This window comes from Nannospalax galili, unplaced genomic scaffold (genome assembly GCF_000622305.1).
Source record: "Nannospalax galili isolate Female #2095 unplaced genomic scaffold, S.galili_v1.0 scaffold233, whole genome shotgun sequence".
Lineage (NCBI taxonomy): Eukaryota > Metazoa > Chordata > Mammalia > Rodentia > Spalacidae > Nannospalax > Nannospalax galili.
The window spans coordinates 1,178,852-1,197,249 of NW_008333818.1; the positions used below are offsets into that span (position 1 = coordinate 1,178,852).

The window sequence follows — 18,398 nt, forward strand, 5'->3', positions numbered from 1 at the left end:
GGAGGAGGAGGAGGAGGAGGAAGAGGAGGAGGAAGATCCTGGACTTTCAGCACCATCCCATAATTTCCCTGGTCATAAAAGTCCAGGGTCCTCTTTCCATCCCATACCTCTGCTGATCTCAATGTTGATGGGGAATTCCTTGCATGGGAGGTAGTAAGGAAGGAGTATGAAGCAACTGTGAGCTGTCAACTCTTGATTTGAATAGTTCATGAGCCAAGAGCAGCAGAAAGGCCCTAGGACTGTCCTTGGTGATGGGTGCTGTTTATTCACCTATGGGAAACCCTTCCATCCTGTCATTTTCAGGACACGCTTCTTCACAGAGTCGTAGATGGAGATCCTCTGATGTGAGATATGAAACATGTGGGAACAGTTTTTCTAGTTTCCCTGCCAAGTCTCTTCTAAGCTGCTCCCATTGCTGTACAGCATGGACTCAAGTTGGGACAGAGCCTACCGACCTGGTAGTTTATCACCTCAGGCTTGGGGACCAGGAAGGAGCTTCGCTTGCCTGCTTGACTTATGATGCCTAGGCCAAAACATTTAAGGGTCTTGTTCTCTGAATAGTAAGTCATGCACCCAGACTCTGGGTGCCTATGGCCCCACAGCCAAGCCTCTACACCAATTAGCCCATCTCCCTGCCTTCTGCAATAATTACAAAAGAAAAGAAACTATTTCAATTTTCTTTGTGAAATATTGGGTGTCAAGTTCTTGGCTGTTGCCATAACACTATCATTGAATCCAAAAGTTTTAGTGACACAGAGCATGTCCTTCCACTTTTCTGGGTAAGAGTTCCTCACTTGTACAACTCTATAAGGTTTCTAAATATTCCTCAGCATGATACTTGGTCTGTAGCAATAAAATGAGCAAGTCAGATTCCTGCAGGAGAGGTCTTAAGAAGGTTTAGTGTTACATGAACAAAGAAAATCAAAATGCAAAGAAAAACAATGTGTGGATTATGAACAGCAAGGAAATTTTCTCGTATGCTGTGGGCACACAGAGCTCCAGTTCATCCACATGCACTAATGCCCCTCCCTCCCTCCTCCCTCCCTCTATTTCTTCTTTCTATTTTTTCTTCCTTCCTCTTTTTTTTCTTTTTTGACAGAGTCTCTAACTCAGGCTTGCGTAAATTCCCCATCTAGCTGAGGATGACTTTGGACTGCTGATCTTCCTGCCTCCAAATCCTGAGTACTTGGATTATATAGGCATGAGCCATGTCACCCAGTTTATGTGACATTGAGGATCAAACTTAGGGCCTCAAGCATGCTAACCAAGCATTGTTCCAACTAAGCTATATTCTCTAGGAGCTGAGTTCATTCTTGCACGAGTGAAGAGTTCTTTCCCTAGAGGGACTGGACTGGTTGCTGTCAGGGTGGGTTTTATATAAAGTGAGGCTTCTCATGTTCTCTTTACCAAATGTGCTGGATCAACTTTCCATCTTTATAGTATGAGGTAAAATAACATAAGACCCTTTCCTGTGTGACTGCTTGGTCTTGGACTGCACAGCCTCCAGATCCATCAACCCAAATAAGCATATTTTCTTTATAATTCACCCTTTCTCAGGTATTTTGTTATAGCAACAGAGAACAGACTAAGCCATAGTGTTACCAGAAGCCCAAAACACCATTCCAACTTTCACACACAAAGAAGGATTGTTAGTAACACTTCCCTTTTTCCATGCCTCCACAGCAGGGAAATTGCCATTAGACAGCCAGATCAGTTGTCTGGATGGCTTAAGACTGTAGCTCAGATCTCCTGGCAGAGAAGTGATGTCTATGTAGAAGCAGGGTGGATGATCTGGAGATCTGGTGTATGAGGAGAGAGGTATGATTACTTTTCAGTATTATCCTTCTTCCTGCTTCCTCTTGGAAGAGTGGTGGTTAGCTGGGAGACTTCTCTTAATCTCCAAGGGACACTCAAGTTATGCTTCTTGTGAGTCTCTGATCCACTTCTTGTGGGGTTCCTAACCCAAGCTAAAAGAGACTCTGAGACTTCCCAGCTTCTTCAAGTGTTCTCCAGTGGTCCATTCCATGCTCTGTATGGTAATTGTATTAGTCACTGTTCTGTTGCTGTCATAGAAACACTGACCAAAGCAATTTATAGAAGGAAGTTTATTTGAGCTTACACTGCCGGAGGAATTACAGTCCATCATGACAGGGAGGCATGGTGGCTGGAGCAGGAGCAGCAGAAGCTAAGCTCTCATATCATCATGAAGGCACTGGAAGCAAGAGAGCGACTGGAGATCTGGTAAGGCTTAAGAACTCTCTAAGCCCACCCCAGTGATGTGCTTTCTCCAGGATAGCCACACCTTCTAAAACCTCCCAAAACAGTGCCACCATCTGGGGACAAAATGTCTAAATACTTGGAGCCTATAGGGGACATTTTCAAACCATCACATTCCACTCCCTGGACCCCATAGGCTCATGGCCATATAAAATGCAAAATGCATTTAGTTCAACTTCAAAAGCGCCCATAATCATTATCAGTCTCAATACTATTCAAAAGTCCACAGTCCAAAGTCTCTTCTGAGACTCAGGTAAATAGTTTAACTGTAAGCCTCTATAAAATCAAAAGACAAATTACATACCCCCAACATACAGTGAAGCAGAATACACATTACCATTCCTAAAAGGAGGAATGGAGGCATAGTGAGGAAATAGTGGACCAAAACAAGACCGAACACCAGCAGGGAAAACATCAAATCCAGTAGCTCCATGTCCAACTTCTGGGGACTTTACTTCCAAAGGGCTTATAGATGGCTCAGCCTCTCCAGTTTTGCTGTGTGTAACACACGTCTCTCTCTTGTGCTGGTATCACTCTCTGTATGCAGGTCTTCTTGGCAGGTGCCTCACAGCTCAGGCATCACAAATGTCTTCTTGGGGTCTCCATTGCCAACCAGCTTTACATTCACAGCTTCACTCAATAGCCTATAGGGCCTTCTTTATGGAGGGAAACCCCTGCTGCATGCTGCCTGGCCTCCGAGGCTCTCTGAAACCGCAGAGGAAGAACTGATGACCCCTTCACTCTTGCATCTTTCATGCCTCTAAAGCCAGTACCAGGTGAACAACACTGCCAAATTTCACTGCAAGTATGGGATGGACCCCAGCCTGCTTTATCCATTTTAGAAGCTTTTCTCTTCAGCAGACCCTGCAGCATTTTCCTTTCATGAGTTGGAGGCTTAACTGGCCCTGGAGGCCCTCTCTCCACTGTTTAAGTCAGAATCTCTAGGCCCCTCCTTAATCACTTTAATATCCTTATCAAAGGGATCCTCTAAAGCACATGCCAAGGCTCCAACATTTATCTTCCTAGTGCTCTTTTTTAATCCAAACTGTATTTCTTTCTGCCCCATTTGCTCTTTTTCACTGTAGAGCTGCACAATATTCACCCTTAACATCCACCATTTCTACATTAGGCTGTCTTCAAATTTCTTCCACCAGAGAAATTAGTCCATTGCTTTTCAACTTAGCCTCAGGGAAGCTTTTAGGTCAAAGGCAGACTCCAACCAGACTCTTTGCCAAAATATCCCAAGTGCTGCTTAAGTCCTTATTTCCCTCTGGAACTACATTGTTCTCAGCACTGCTTTCTTTTTACTAGAATGGCCTGTTAAGCTCTGCTTACAGCAAGCAACCACTTTTCTAGCCCAAACTTCCAAAGTCTTCCACATTTCTTCAAAACCCCACATGGTCAGGTTCTTCACAGTCAACACCCCACTCCCGGTACCAATTACTGTGTCAGTCATTTTTCTGTTGCTGTGATAGAAACATTCACCAAAGCAATTTATAGAAGGAAGAGTTTATTTGAGCTTACAGTTCTAGGGGAATTACAGTCTGTCATGGCAGGGAGGCATGGTGGCTGGAGGTGGCTGGAACAGGAGCAGCAGAAGGTAAGCTCTCACATCATCATGCAGGCACAGGAAACAAGAGAGTGACTGGAGATCCAGCAAGGCTTAAGAACTCTCTAAGCCTACCCCCAGTAACATGCTTCCTCCAGGATAGCCACACCTTCTAAAACCTACCAAAACAGTGCCGCCATCTGGGGACAGAATGTCCAAACACTTGGAGCCTATGGGGGACATATTCATTCAAACCATCACAGTAGTCTTTCCCCAGGATGAGCAACTGGACCTCAAAGCTCCCACCACATTTACTAGCAAACACAGGCACATTTTATAGACCATGGCAACTGGCTGAGGCAAAGCTTTTAAGAAAGTGAGTGAAAGCAGTGCAGCCTACAACCCTTCTAGGCACAACCCTTTAAAGACTTTCCTCAAAGGATGCTCTTTCTTAAACTTTCATCTTTGCTTTGATCTTGGATTAGGAACCTTGACTTTTACTACTAGCCAGATGGAATGACTAGAGAATAGTGAGTTGGGTGAGAGGCACAAAGCAAGGCATCCAGGCATGACCAGCTTAGCTGTGACCCCTCACAAGGTTCCTGGGATGAGTGTTGACTCTCTGCAAAGACCCAGACCTGTGAAACGATTCACCAATACCTAGTAGGTCACACATCCACTCGCTGGAATCCACCCATTAGTCTATTGACCAGTGTGCCCAGTAACTAACTTGATGAATTCATTTGTTCCTTTTAGCTATTTGTACAATGCTCCATATTTTGTACCAAATGAGGGGCATAGTTTAATGGACTATGAAAATATCTAAATCAAGTTTGAGCTAGTTTGTACTCTATTTATTTTTTTGCTTTACCTTATATTTTCTTTTTTAATGTGTGATGTATGTGTGTGTATGTATGCATGTGTGTGTGTGTGTGTTTTGTGTGTGCAGATGCATGATTGTGCACGTGTGTATGCATGTGGAGACCAGAGATTTATTTCAGGAACCATCCACTTTTGCTCTTCCAAGTTACTCACTGAGGCAAAAATCCCTCACTTGAACCCAGAGCTCCCCAATATATCTGGGCAATTTCCCATCTCTGCCTTCCAAGTCTGGAATTATAAGGGAGCCACCATGCCTATCTTGCATTTACATGGGCTCTGGGGATCCTAACTCCAGTCCTTAGTCTTGTGTGGAAAGCACTTTAACCATTGAGTCATCTTTCCATCCCTGCACTTTAATTTAGGACCACAACTAAAAGAATTTTCAGCTGTTCTTTTTGTCAAAGTCTATATAGCTTGAGGGAGGCAGGTCGGAGGATAAACTCTATTTGGCCAAAGACAGACTGCAGAGTGCACCGAAGAAAAGTATACTTTAAAAAGTTAAAAAAGAGGAAAAATGTTGAAAATGTGTTGAGCTAAAAAGCATCTTAAGCAGTTACAAAATAATAGTACAATAGCAGTAAGTCACCCCTGTGAAGCTTGACACTGAGAGACGTTTAAATAGAAGAAAAGTAGAACAGCCGGATACCAGATGAGTTACTTGAAGTAACACGTCTTTGTTAAGAATATCCAAGGAAAAACATAAGAGTTTGAAGAGGAAAAGTTCCTAATATGATCAAAAGGGGAGCAAAGTGAGAGGCAACAAAGTGAAGGAAGAACCATGATAATAAACCCAGGCATTGACGATTGAGACAAATAGATGGATTATTAAAAGTGTAATTTCCAAAACTGAACTGAAAACAACGTTGGCTGCTGTCGAAATTAAATATTATAAAGAAAGTTCCAGACACAGTGTCTTCTGAGTGAGTTATTTTAAAAGTTCAAGGAACAAATAAATTTAACTCTGTTTTGTGACTATGGAATCCTTCCAATGAAAGCAAAACAGAGACCAAATAGCTTATTTTATGAAGAAGGATGTAAATTTGATGTTAAAACATGGGCAGAACACTAATTAGGAGAATCGCAGACCCATCTAGCCCATATATTTAGATCAAAGAGTCCTAAGAACAGCATTACAACTATAAACAATAACTTATATCATAAAGTAAAACTGTTCCCAAGTGGAAAAACTAGGTTCAAACACAGGCATATTTGGCTCCAAACTATTTCCACTTGTCTTTGCTACATCTGGAAAGGAGTTTATTATCCCTCAAAAAGTTTAGTGGCACACCACCTATTTCTCACCTCCCCTTTGGGCCTTTGTTTAATTGAGCTGACATGCTAGATGCCATGTGGGTAGGTTGGGGGAGGGGGTCTGGATTTGAGTGGGAAATGTATGAAATTTAAAAAGCTCAATAAAATATTATTTAAAAAGTTTAGTGGCAAAAGGAAGGAAAGAAATTGATATAGGGCAACTAATTTTAGGAACAACATCTTTTTATTGATGGTTTATTTACTCATTTATTTTTGAGATAGGGTCTCACTGTATAGCACTCATTGGTCTGGAACTATGTAGAGCAAATTGGCCTCAAACTCACAGAGATCCACCTGTTTCTACCTCCCCAGTGCTGGTAATAAAGGCGTGTACCACCACATCTGGCCGCATGCTTTTGTTCTTTTTTTACAATTAAAAAATTATTATTTTTATATGTTTATGAGTGTATTGCCTGCATGTACATAAGTGTACCTGTGTTGTGCTATGCCCATGGAGGTCAGAAGAGAGCATTGGATCCCCTGATACTGGAGTTACAGATAGTTGTTAGCCAATATGTAGATGTTGGAATTTGAACCTGGGTCCTCTACAACAGCCAGTGCTCTTAACTGCTGAGCCATCTCGCAGCCCCCTAACAAATTTTAAATTGATTTTTATTTTATGTGTTTGGTTGTTTTGAGTGCAGGTACGTAAGTTCACCCATGTCGTGCAATACCTGAAGAGGCCAGAGGAAGGTGTTGGATTCCCTGGAACTGGAATTTTGGACAGTTGTGAGCTACCATGTGGGCCCTAGGAACTGAACTTGGGTCCTCTGCAAGAGCAGCCAGTACTCTTAACCATTGAACCATCTTTCCAGCCCTTATGTTTTTATTTTTAACTAACACATGGTAATTTTACACACTTTGATGTTGAATAGTATTTCTTTCTTTAAATAAATATTTTTATTGATTCTTTGAGAATTTCATACAGTGTATTTTGATCATATTCACGCTCCTCCCTCAGAACCCCATCTCCTTTCACACTCATCCCTACCTCCCCTCAATTCATGTCCTCTTTTTTTTAAAGGCCTATCAATTCTAATTTGTGCTCCCCAAATGCCCTTGGGTGTGGAGCCATACCCTGGAGCCTAGTCAACTCACCTGGCATCAAACCTTTAAAGAAAACTGACTCTCCCTTTCCCAGTACCTATCAATTGCCAATAATTTTTAAACTAAGACTGGGGCTTCTTGTTCACCTCCCCCCCCCCCAACAGCTCAGTTTTGTTTGGCTTGGGCTTATGTAGGTCTGATCTGTTGTGGGTCTCTGTGGTAATTGCCATTTGCTGTAGGAAGAAGCTTCTCTGGTGAGAGTTGAGAGATAAACTAATCTGTGGGTATAACAGTAAGTCATTAGGAGTTAGTTTAATGCTACATCTATTTAGCAGGATAATGGTAGTAGGTTCTCCTCTATAGCCTGTGACCTGTCTCATAACAGTGCCAGGTATGGGTTCTATCTTGTGAAGTGGGCCTCAAATTCAATCAGAAAGTGATTGATTATTCCCATAACATCTGTGCCACGATTGCACTAATGGGATCTGGACAGGCCAATCATTATTGCAGCTGGCAGGGTTCAAAGCTGGGTAAGTTTGATGATTATTTTTCTGGTAGCACACATAGAAACTTCCAGCACTATGAAAGGCAGGCAGTAGAAATGAAGCTTTGAGGTTAATACTGACTTGATTTCTACAGTTTGTTTTAAGATTCCCATATGTAGTATGTTCAGCAATAGGGTCTTACTGTCAAGTTCTAGAGGGCAATCAAGAGCAATGGCAACAGCCAGTACTGTTTGAGGGTCTAACGGACACCCCTGGTCAACTCCCTAAGAGGGAGTCCATGATATATCTTTTTCTTTCATGATATATCTTTTTAAAAAAATGATTAAATTTTTATTTATCTGCATGTGTGTATATCTGTGTGTGAGTTATCATATATGCATATGGATGCCTGCAGAGGATTACAGATCTCCTGGAGTTAGAGTTACAGGTAGTTGTGAGCCACCCACATAGATGCTGGGAATCAAACCTGGGCCATCTGAAAGAACAGCAAGTGCTTTTAACCACTATGCTTGCTCTCTAGCCCAATAATGATATTTCAACACACACATAAAATGTTTAATGATCAGATCAGTTTAATTGGCATACACATCACTGTGTCATGTATAATTTCTTTATGTTGGGAATATCCAAAATCCTCTGCATTACCTATTTCAACTAATTGTTGTGAAATATCATTATCCTACTGAGTCATGGGGGTGCTGAAGTTGACTGTACCCATTAACCATCCTCTGTCCCCACTCCTTAGCTTTCTTTTCTTGACAGTGTTGGGGATCAAACCCAAGCCATTGTCCACGCTAGGCAAATGCTCTACCACTGAGCTACATCTCCATCTCCTGATACTAACATTTTGCTTCCATGTGTAAAGAAATGTGAGAACATTGTGCTGGTTGGTTTTTGTCAGTTTGACACAAACTAGAGTCACCTAGAAAGAGGGAAGTCCAACTGAGAATTTCCTTCATCAGACTGGGCTTTGTGGGCCTATTGAGGTAGGCAGGCCCAATCACTGTGTTTGGTGCCAATCCCTGGGCAGGTGGGGCTGAGCTGGATAAGAAAAGTAGCTAAGCAAGCTAGGGACATAGTCAGTAAGAAGTGTTCCTCTATGGTCTCTGCTTCAGCTCCTGCTTCCAGGTTCCTGCCTTGATGTCCTTTAATGAGGGACTGTGACATGGAAGTGTAAGCCAAATAAACCCTTTCCTCCCCAGGTCGGTTTTGGTCTGTGTTTTATTGCAGCAAAGGAAAGAAAACTAGAAGAAACACCCAGAATTTCTTTCATATGCCTAACTTATTTCACTTAACATAATCCTTTCCAGTTACATCTATGTTATTGCAGATAACAGAATTCATTCTGTCATCTCACTGAGAAATACAGAGTTGTGTATATACCGCATTTCTTTACATTCCTTTAGTGATGAGAACCTAGGTTGATTCCATGTGCTGGCTATTGTGACTAATGTTGCGATGGTCACATAAGTACAGACGTTTCCCCAAAATACTGACTGACTTTCTTTTCAGTATATATCCAGTATTATGATTGCTGAGATATTTGGCACTTATGATTTCTTTTCTGAGAAATTGTGGTAGTGATTTCCATAATGACACACTATTTTATATTATTTCCAACAGTATGCTGAGAATTTCCTCCTTTGCACATTCACCAGCTTTTTTTTTTTTTCCTTTTGATAACAGCCATTCCATCTGGGATGAGATCTCATTTTGCATTTGTTTTTTGTCTCCTGATGATTGGTGGTCTTGAATGTTTTGATATATGTGTTGGCCTTTGTTCTTTCAGGAAATGCCTATTCAGAGTGTTTGATTATTTTTAAACCTGATTATATTGTTTTGCTGTTTTGTTTGCTGCTGAGTTCTTGTATGCTGTGAATATCAATCCCTTGTTGGATGAACAGATTGCAAAGCTGTCCTCTCATTCTTTAGTTTGTCTCTGCATTACGTTATTTCCTTTGTGCAGAAGATTTTAAGTTTTTCTTTAAGTACAATTTGTCAACTTTTCCTTTTGTAGTCTGTGCTTTTGAGGGCAAAACCGAAATGTCTTCACTCAGGACAATGCCGTGAAGCTTTTCCCTTTTTTTCTAGTAGTTTGATAGCTTTGATTCTTACATTTAAAATTTTGATCCAGTTTGACTTGATTTCTAGTTTAGTTCTTCCTCAAATGGATCTAGTGCTTACATTACCCATTTCTGATGCTTTCCTTTATCTAATGTATGTTTTTGATGCCATTAAACAATCAATTGGTTATAAATACATGGCTATACTTCTAGATTCTCTGTTCTGTTCATTTTGGTCTGTATCTGTTTCTGTCTTAGTATCATGCTGTTTTGATTACTATTGCTTTGTAATATACTTTAAAGTATGGTATAATACAGCATCTAACATTGTTCTTTTTGCTTACAGTTACTTTAGATATTCAGTGTGTTTGGTGGTTACATATGAATTTTAGGAGTGTTTTCCTATTTCCACAAAGAATGTCACTGAAGGACTGGAGATACTGTTCAACAGTTATAAGCACTGGGTATTCTTACAGAGGACCTCAGTTCAGTTCCCAGCACTCACATGGTGGTAACAACTGCCTGAAACTCCAGTTCTAGGGGGATCCAATGCCCTAAATAGATCCTTTCTCTCTGAAGTCAATTTTGTCAAGTATTTTGTCATAGTGATGGAGCAGTAGCTCATGCTCATATATAAGTCCAGAGATTTCTTCATGTCTTCAAGGGTTAAAATTTACTGGTGTGTAATTGCTCATGATATTCCCCACTGAGTCACTGCATCTTATTGTGTCACTCATAATGTCTCCTTTCTCACCTCTGCTCTTATTTATGAGAATGTTCCCTTTTTCCTCCTGGTTAGTCTAGCAAAAGCTTTGTTGATTTATTTTTCTCCTCTTAAAAAAACAAAACAAAACAAAAAAGCTCTTTCAAAAGTAGCATTTTGTATTCCTGTGAGTCTTTCATTTACTTGTTTGATCTCTGTTATTTCTTTCCTCCAAGGAAATATTGCTTATCCCATTTTGTTTGGATAATCTCTGCTGATAAGACCCCCAGGTATCTCTCCATTTAGGTTTAAGAACGTTTGAATTGCAAAATTGTGTGCTCGGCATTGGTCATATTTGCATTTACATGGTTATTTACTCTTGCAGAACTGATCTTGGTTATCACACAGTGAATAATTTCTGACTTAAAGGCTTTAGTTCTAGTGACCTCTTCTGACTTTTGGTCTCCACCGTAAATCTCCATTTTTCAGTTCACCAGTGTCCTCACCAGTGAAGAGAGTTTCTTTTACAAGCGTGTCATTGGGCCTGTTTTTAATCCATTCGAACTCTAAATCCGTTTACACTCAGGGTTCTCATTGTTAGATATGGCCTTCTTCCTGCCATTTTATGAATATTTGAGTGGCTTTTCGTATCCATCCTTATCGTTGGTTTGATGGTTTTCTTTACTGATGAGGTTTGAGTCTCTCTTGTTTGCATCTTCTCTTCTAGAGAAAATTACCTTTTTCCTATTTTCTTGATGATAGTTTCACCTCTAGCTCAACATAATGTTTTGTCTCAAACATTTCCGGGAGGGCTGGTGTGGTGGTAATGAATTCTCTTCCTTTTTACTTTTCTCAGAAAGACTATTTCTCCTTCATTTCTAAAGCATAGATTTTCTGAGCTAATGGCATGCATAGCTTGAAAATGAAGACACAGATTAGGTCACTTATGTATGACATTGTGATGGCTAATCCTGGGTGTCAACTTGATTGGATCTAGGATTAACTGAAATGAAAGAGATCTTCTTGATTGGATCATCTAAAGCCAGAAGACACACCCTAAATGTGGGCGTTACCTTCTGATGGCAGCCGGTATAAAAGACCAAGGCAGAACAGAATGTCAGGCTTTTTGCTGCTTGCCTTTTCTCTCGCTGGTGAGTTTGTCTTGCTGCTGTAGACTGAAGACTAGCTGATATTTTGGAATTTGTCAGGCCTTCAGCACCGGATTGGGACTACTGAGACATCCAGCCTTGTGGACTGAGCGACTATGGATTCTCAGCCTCTCCAGTGTGGTGCAGCCATTGTTGGACTACTCGGACTCTATCCTGTGAGCTAAGCTGATAAATCTCTGTACATATTCATTCTAGCAGTTCTGTTTCTTTGGAGAACCCTGACTAATACAGACATGAAACTAAAAGTGAAACTGATTATGGAGACAAAGTACTAAGGGGAGGGTTAAGGAACTTGGGGTAAGAGGTAAGAAGGGAAATGTGCTCAACATACAATACTTGAAAACTTAAAAGAAAAATTTTAAAAAGACTCAAAATCTGTAAAAAGAGTTTTAATTAGTATGTTAAACATTATGGATACCTCAAGAATAAAGTAAGAAATCTAGAAAATATTTTTTACTTATCTGGGAGAACCCACAAATTTGTCAGATTATGGGAAATTACCAAAATCAATGTAGAATTAATTAGGAGGAAAACTAGCTTTTAAATGGTCAGCTCTCTGTAGATTGATCTGTAGCTTGAGGAAATCACTTAGGCTCAAAATCCCAGAAGGCATACTATGTTTTAAAATTTACTGTTTTGGAACGACCTTAGGAGATTTTAAAGATCACAGAGACAAGAATCATGGAGCATTTCTGAAGAAAATTAAAGTAAAATGAAAAATGGGACCTACGGTAAATACATTAGACTGGGACAATATTGTCACAGAAATAGAGACCAGCAGCTGAGAAGAACAGATGGTTTCCAATATATACGGGCCCTTGACCATGCAGATGAATGGGAAAAAGCCACCTTCCTAGTGAACAGCATAGTCAGAAACTTCTCTTGTGTGGGAAGCGGTTGAGGCCCAGTCGGCCAAAGATGGTGCCCTGGCTAACCGCCAAGACTCGCTACCCTCGCTTGTTACTCCAGAACGCGCAAGCGCAATGCGCCCAATCATGTGCCGCCTGCCTGATCTATGACATCCTCAAGCGTGGTCTGACTGTGTGGACCAATGAATTGTCTCCACCGCTGTATGCTGCGTGCGTGCATGGTTGTGATTGGTCCTTGGGGAAGATATAAGGGATTGTGCTGCGCAATAAAGTTGGTAGAAGCTTGAACCTTGCCTTGGTGTCTGTTTTGTCCTTGCCCCGACTCTGCTGGTCGGAATCGCGGTTAGCGGCACTCTTGCATTCTTACTTCACAGGATCACAAAACCCATGGAAAATTCTAAGTTTGAAAGGAACATTATAAAACTCTCTATAAAATTCTTTCAAAAAAATTTGAGAAATAAATTTTTCACTCCTAATTCAAATAACATTGGCCATGTAGAAAATATTGATAACACCAATTACATTACAATTAAGATATTATTTTGACTAAATGACTCTCAAAGTGAGAGGGACATGCACAAAGCAGAAACTGGAGACATATGTAAGTGATTCCAGTTAGGTATCTTGTGTGTAAAATACTGTGACACGTGGAAAATTAAAATGCACAAGCGGATCAAAGAGCACATACAGCACACGGCATCAAACGTCTGGGTAATATATTCAAAATCTGCTCCAATTCATCAGGGACCAAGAAAAGAAATTAATCAGCCACAGACTACTATGTACCCACCAGCTTGGAAAAAAAGAGTCTCTGGTAAGATTCTGCTCATGAATTCCCAGAGTAATGGAACATATATTCAAAGCAGTACAACTTGTCCTTAACTTTTCTTTATTGAAGTTGAGGTTTTTTGTATTTTATGATACACCCATTCCATTTATAGGGTACAGCAGAGGAACTATAGTGCAAGTGAATCTGGAAACATATGAAGGATGTTTATGGCAGCAAACAGTCCCCCAATTAATAGCAAAATAGGTTAACCAAGGGTATTGCATCCTTAGAATGGACTATCAGGCAGAACTAAAAATGAATCTTAGCTATGTCCAACACAGGTGACTATCACAAACAATATTTCACATAAGGAAGTTACAAATCCTGGGTGTCAACTTGACTGGATCTGGGATTAACTGAAATGAAAGAGATCTTCTTTACTGGATCATCTGAAGCTGGGAAGACACACACTAAATGTGGGTGTTACCTTCTGATGGCAGCCCCTATAAAAGACCAAGGCAGAGGAGAATGCCAGGCTTCTTACTGCTTGCCTTCTCTTGCACTGGTGAGTTCATTCTGCTGCTATAGACTGAAGACTAGCTGATCTTTTGGAATTTGTCGGACCTTCAGCGCCAGATTGGGACTACTGAGACATCCAGTTTTTTGGACTGAGCGACTACAGATTTTCAGCCTCTCCAGTGTGGTGCAGCCATTGTAGGACTACTCGGACTCTATCCTGTGACCTAAGCGGATAAATCTCTATACATATGTATTCATTCTACCGGTTCTGTTTCTTTGGAGAACCCTGAGTAATACACACACAATACAATCTTGTCATATATTTATAAAGTTTAAAAATCAGTTAAAATTATGTTGTTCAAGGTTGTGTACATAGATAACTAACCTGTCTGGGAAAGAAAGGAATGGCACACAGTCAGACTAGCTTTCCATCTGGTGGTAGGACAGGGTCTATGATCTTGGAGAGACCTGGTCATGAGTGTGGGATAGGGTCTGATTATTGGCAATAATCTCCTAATCTGGTGTGGTTCATTTTAAAATTTTTACTTAAATTTTACATATGCATACCAGTACTTATTAATACCTTTTGGATTTAGTTATTTCAATTTCATGTGTATGTATGTTTTGCTTGCATGTGCATAAGTGCACAGATATCATCCAATGCCCATAGAGGCCAGAAGAGGGCATTGGATTCCCTGGAGCTGGATTTGTGGACAGTTATTAGCTTCCATGTGGGTGCTGGAAACCGAATCCAGGTCCTCTGTAAGAGCAGCAAGTGTTCTTAACTGCTGAGCCATCTCTTCAGTCCCCATGAGTACATTTTTGTGAACATGATATACTTAATTTTGAATTTTTCTATTTCCACATCCTCTGGCTCTGATGCTCCTTCTTCCAACTCTTCAGGGATGACATACCTTACAGTAAAAAGAACATTTTTCGGTTGTACTTTTTGACTTTACAAAGCCCAACTTTACTTATTAGAGCATGTTATAACCTGGGTAGGGATCATGACAACATTCATAAAAATACATTTTCCAAATTTTAGATCATGTCTTATAACTAAATTATAAGAGATATACAGTTGTATCTGCCTCAGAGTGTATCTAACCGCTTTCCCTTCAAGCTGTCAAGTCCTTCCCAGATTGCCACGATTTCCACGCTTTCTTCTACTTCTTCCTAAAAATTCCCATCTTTTCAATTCGTACTGGAGGATCGCATTTATCTGTGCAGTGGCTTGAAGAAATTGGGATAATTCTGATATATTATAATATTTCAATCAAATTAATTTAATAATGTATTGCTTTCAATTAAAAAATCTCTAAACCAAGAACTTTTGCTTGCTTAAAGACAGAAAATTGGTGGCACATCCCCAAAGACCATCTTAATTATCTATTTCTTATTTATTAATTTATTATTTATTTATTTATTTATATTTTATGTGTATGAGTGTTTTACCCTCATGTATGTAAGTGCACCCATGTCGTGCAAAGCTTGAGGAAGCCAGAAGAAGGCATCAGATCACCTGGAATTGGAGTTACAGATGGGTGTTAACCAACTGTGGGTGCTAGAAATCGAATCTGGATCCTCTAGATGAGCAGTCGGTGCTCTTAACTGCTGAGCCACCTCTCCAGCTACCAATCATCTGCTTTATTTGTTTGTGCTTTGTCAGCTTGATGTAGGATTTGTCTATAATAGAGGAGACATATTGGCTCTTATCCTTTTAAGGCATCAGCCTAATTATAGTCACAAGCCTTAACAGCAAAGTAGTAGCTAGAACTCCCATTGTACACCATTTCTAATTAAGGGATCACAGCAAGAATCTACTTAGAAGGTTTATATTACATACTTAGGGTATAAAATACCTATGTATGCACACGTATTTAGTTGTTATTAATTTATGAGACCGACATTCAAATGTATTTGCATATTTGCCAGTAGTTTTCCACTAATTTGCTCAGTCACTAGTTTGGATACAGTTGTTCAGTTGTCCAGGCCTTTTTTGTAGAGCCACATGATTGAAAGTGGTGAATTAGTTGTCTGTGCACCTGGGATTTTATTTTTTTCCTTTTTTTGAGATAGAGTGTCCCTGTAGTCCCAGTTCGCCATGTAGATCAGGCTGACTTTGAGATCCATCTGTCACTGCCTCCCCAGTGCTGGGATTAAATGTGTGTGCACCACCATACCTAACTTGCACCTGTGTTTTTGATTCTGTAGCATTCTTGATCCTTCTCAGGCAGGACACTGATGATTTTAGTGCTGTCAGCATAGCTCAAGACTTCCGGTAGTGTGAATAGAGACTCAAAATAAAAAAGGCTTAGGAGACGAGACTCTAGTCTTTTTTAAATTTTCATTTTATTTATTATTTTTATTTTATGTGTATGCACATGTGTATTGCCTGCATGTAGCTAAGTGCACCCATGTTGTGCAATGCCCGCAGAGGTCAGAAGAGGCTGTCGGATACCCTGGGACTGGAGTTATGAACAGTTGTTAGTTGTCATGTGGGTGCTTGGATTCAAACCTGGGTCTTCTGCAAGAACAACCAGTGTTCTTAACCACTGAGCTATCTCTCCAGCCCCTGAGATGCTAATCTTAAGATCAGGTCAGAATTCTCTGATCATGGCTTCCACTTGGTGAGGCGATTATTGATCCAAGTATTTCATTCTATCGCCTCATATGCATTTTGCATTTTCCAGTTCTAAATATTTTAATCTTTGATGTCATATGCTCCTGGGGGCATATTGTACATTGAACGTGTCTCCCTCTGTACCTCTACCCCCCACTTTCTTGCCCCTCCTTTCTGGTAGTTCTGTTTCTCTAGCCAGCTCCATTTCTCTTTCATCTCTTATATAAATATGTTATTTTATGTAGCCGTATGAAATCTAGGAGCAAAAATGAGAGAAAATATATTTGTCTTTCTGAGACTGACTTTTAGTTTGTCTAGTATCTCCAGCCGCATCCATTTTCCTGCAAATGGCATAATTTCTCTTTTCTCTATGGCTGAGAAAAGTTCTCTTGTATATGAACGTCACATTTTCTTTATTCATTCCTTAGATGTTGGAAACCTAGGTTGGTTCTTTAACTCAGCTATTGCAAATAATGCTGCAGTAACCATTGATGTGATCTGTGATATGTTGTCTTATTAGTCTTAAGGGCCATTTGGATAGGGGAACTTGTCATAACTCAGTACTTTGTATCACTTGACAATGTTTTGGACTTCATTTAAATGTCTCCCAAGTGTTTGTGTGTTGAAATTAATTCCCATTGTTAAAGATTATAAGGAAGGCAGAAACTCAATCTAACTCTAGTGTTTGAAGGTGGAGCCTTTGTTAAGTGATTACGATTAGATAAATTATTAGGATAAAATCCCAATGACTGAATCTTAGTGGCTTTAAAGGAAGAAGGAAAAAGACCACACACACACACACACACACACACACACACTGTGCAGGCATTTCTTATTTTTTACCACATGTTACTATGAAGACACCTTGAACCCTTCCAAGGAGAGGGACATCACAGATTAGTCACCTTGACCTCTCTCCTCAAGAACTGTAAATTAATTAACCTCTTTTATCAAGTAGCTGTCTCCAGTACTATGTTTTAGCAAAGAAAAACAGACTAATATATACATGATATTCTTCTATGAGTAGAACTGTTTTGTTTGCCCAAACGAGGACCAGAGCTATGTTGTTCAGCTGAAGAGGAGGTTCTGTCTGGCCAGTGCCCTTCCCTACCTGTCTGAGCCAAGTGGGAGAGCAGCCCTTACAGCAAGCAGCCCATGAGATATTGGGTTTCTCACTGCTTTGCATCTCCAGTGGGAGGTCACTGATTGTCCCAGAAGATTGGCGCCCCAGAGGGGTGGATAGCAGGGACCTGCCTAAGCACTGAACGGGCTACTTCTACTAGTTAAAGGACATACTGGTGTCTAGATAGGATTTTAGAAAGGACAGAAGCTACGTTTGTTTTGGGGGCACATTTCTTTGCAGTCTTGATATTGGGAGGGCCAGAAACATGTCAGTTTTGGAAGGTTCTTGGTCTTTATACTTTTAATAACCATTTATGTTTCAGAATATGTGAATTAAACATATCACATTTATGTAACTGGTGAAGGCAAAACTCTGTTGTACTCGAAGAGCCCAAGTCCATTTTAACACAATATTGTTAAAGAATAGGTAAATGCTTCCTCCCACTAAAGCAAATTGATTTTGGAGAATTTAAGGGATGGAAAAAGTAAAAACCAAATCTGACAATTATTTGCTTTAGAAGAAGGGTAACATGACACTTTCTTTGATTAAAACTGATGCAAGAGACCGAGTTTGCCTTGAATCAGTTTGTGATTCATCAAGTGGTTGGACAGGCAGGCTCTGTAATATTTCTTAGTGGCCACAAGGGGGCGACAAGAAGCACCACAGGCATCACAGGATGTGTACCACCTGGCTCATTCGCCATAGCAATTACTTTGATTATCCATGCGCGTTTGTTATTTCATTTTAACAGTATTTTCCTGCAGTGGGCTCTTTGGTGATCCACTCAGTATGGATAAATACTAATATTCTGCTTTACGAAGTTAATTGTCCATTTTCTTAACATGTTGCTGGCTGCATTGCCTCAGGGAAGGACGTAAAGGTAAGGTCTTTTTTCTCTTGTTTAAAATTATCAATTATTTCCTTAAACTATCTTAGGGTGATTTCTTACCTTGAAATTCAATCAATTTGCTAGGACTCTAGACTTTTC

The 18,398-nt window shown here is 40.2% G+C and overlaps 1 pseudogene; it reads right to left on the reverse strand.

The window, feature by feature from the left end:
- Nucleotides 1–12,504, reverse strand: part of LOC103730429 — an 18,175-nt pseudogene extending 5,671 nt beyond the window's left edge.
- Between the last annotated feature and the right edge of the window lie 5,894 nt (nt 12,505–18,398).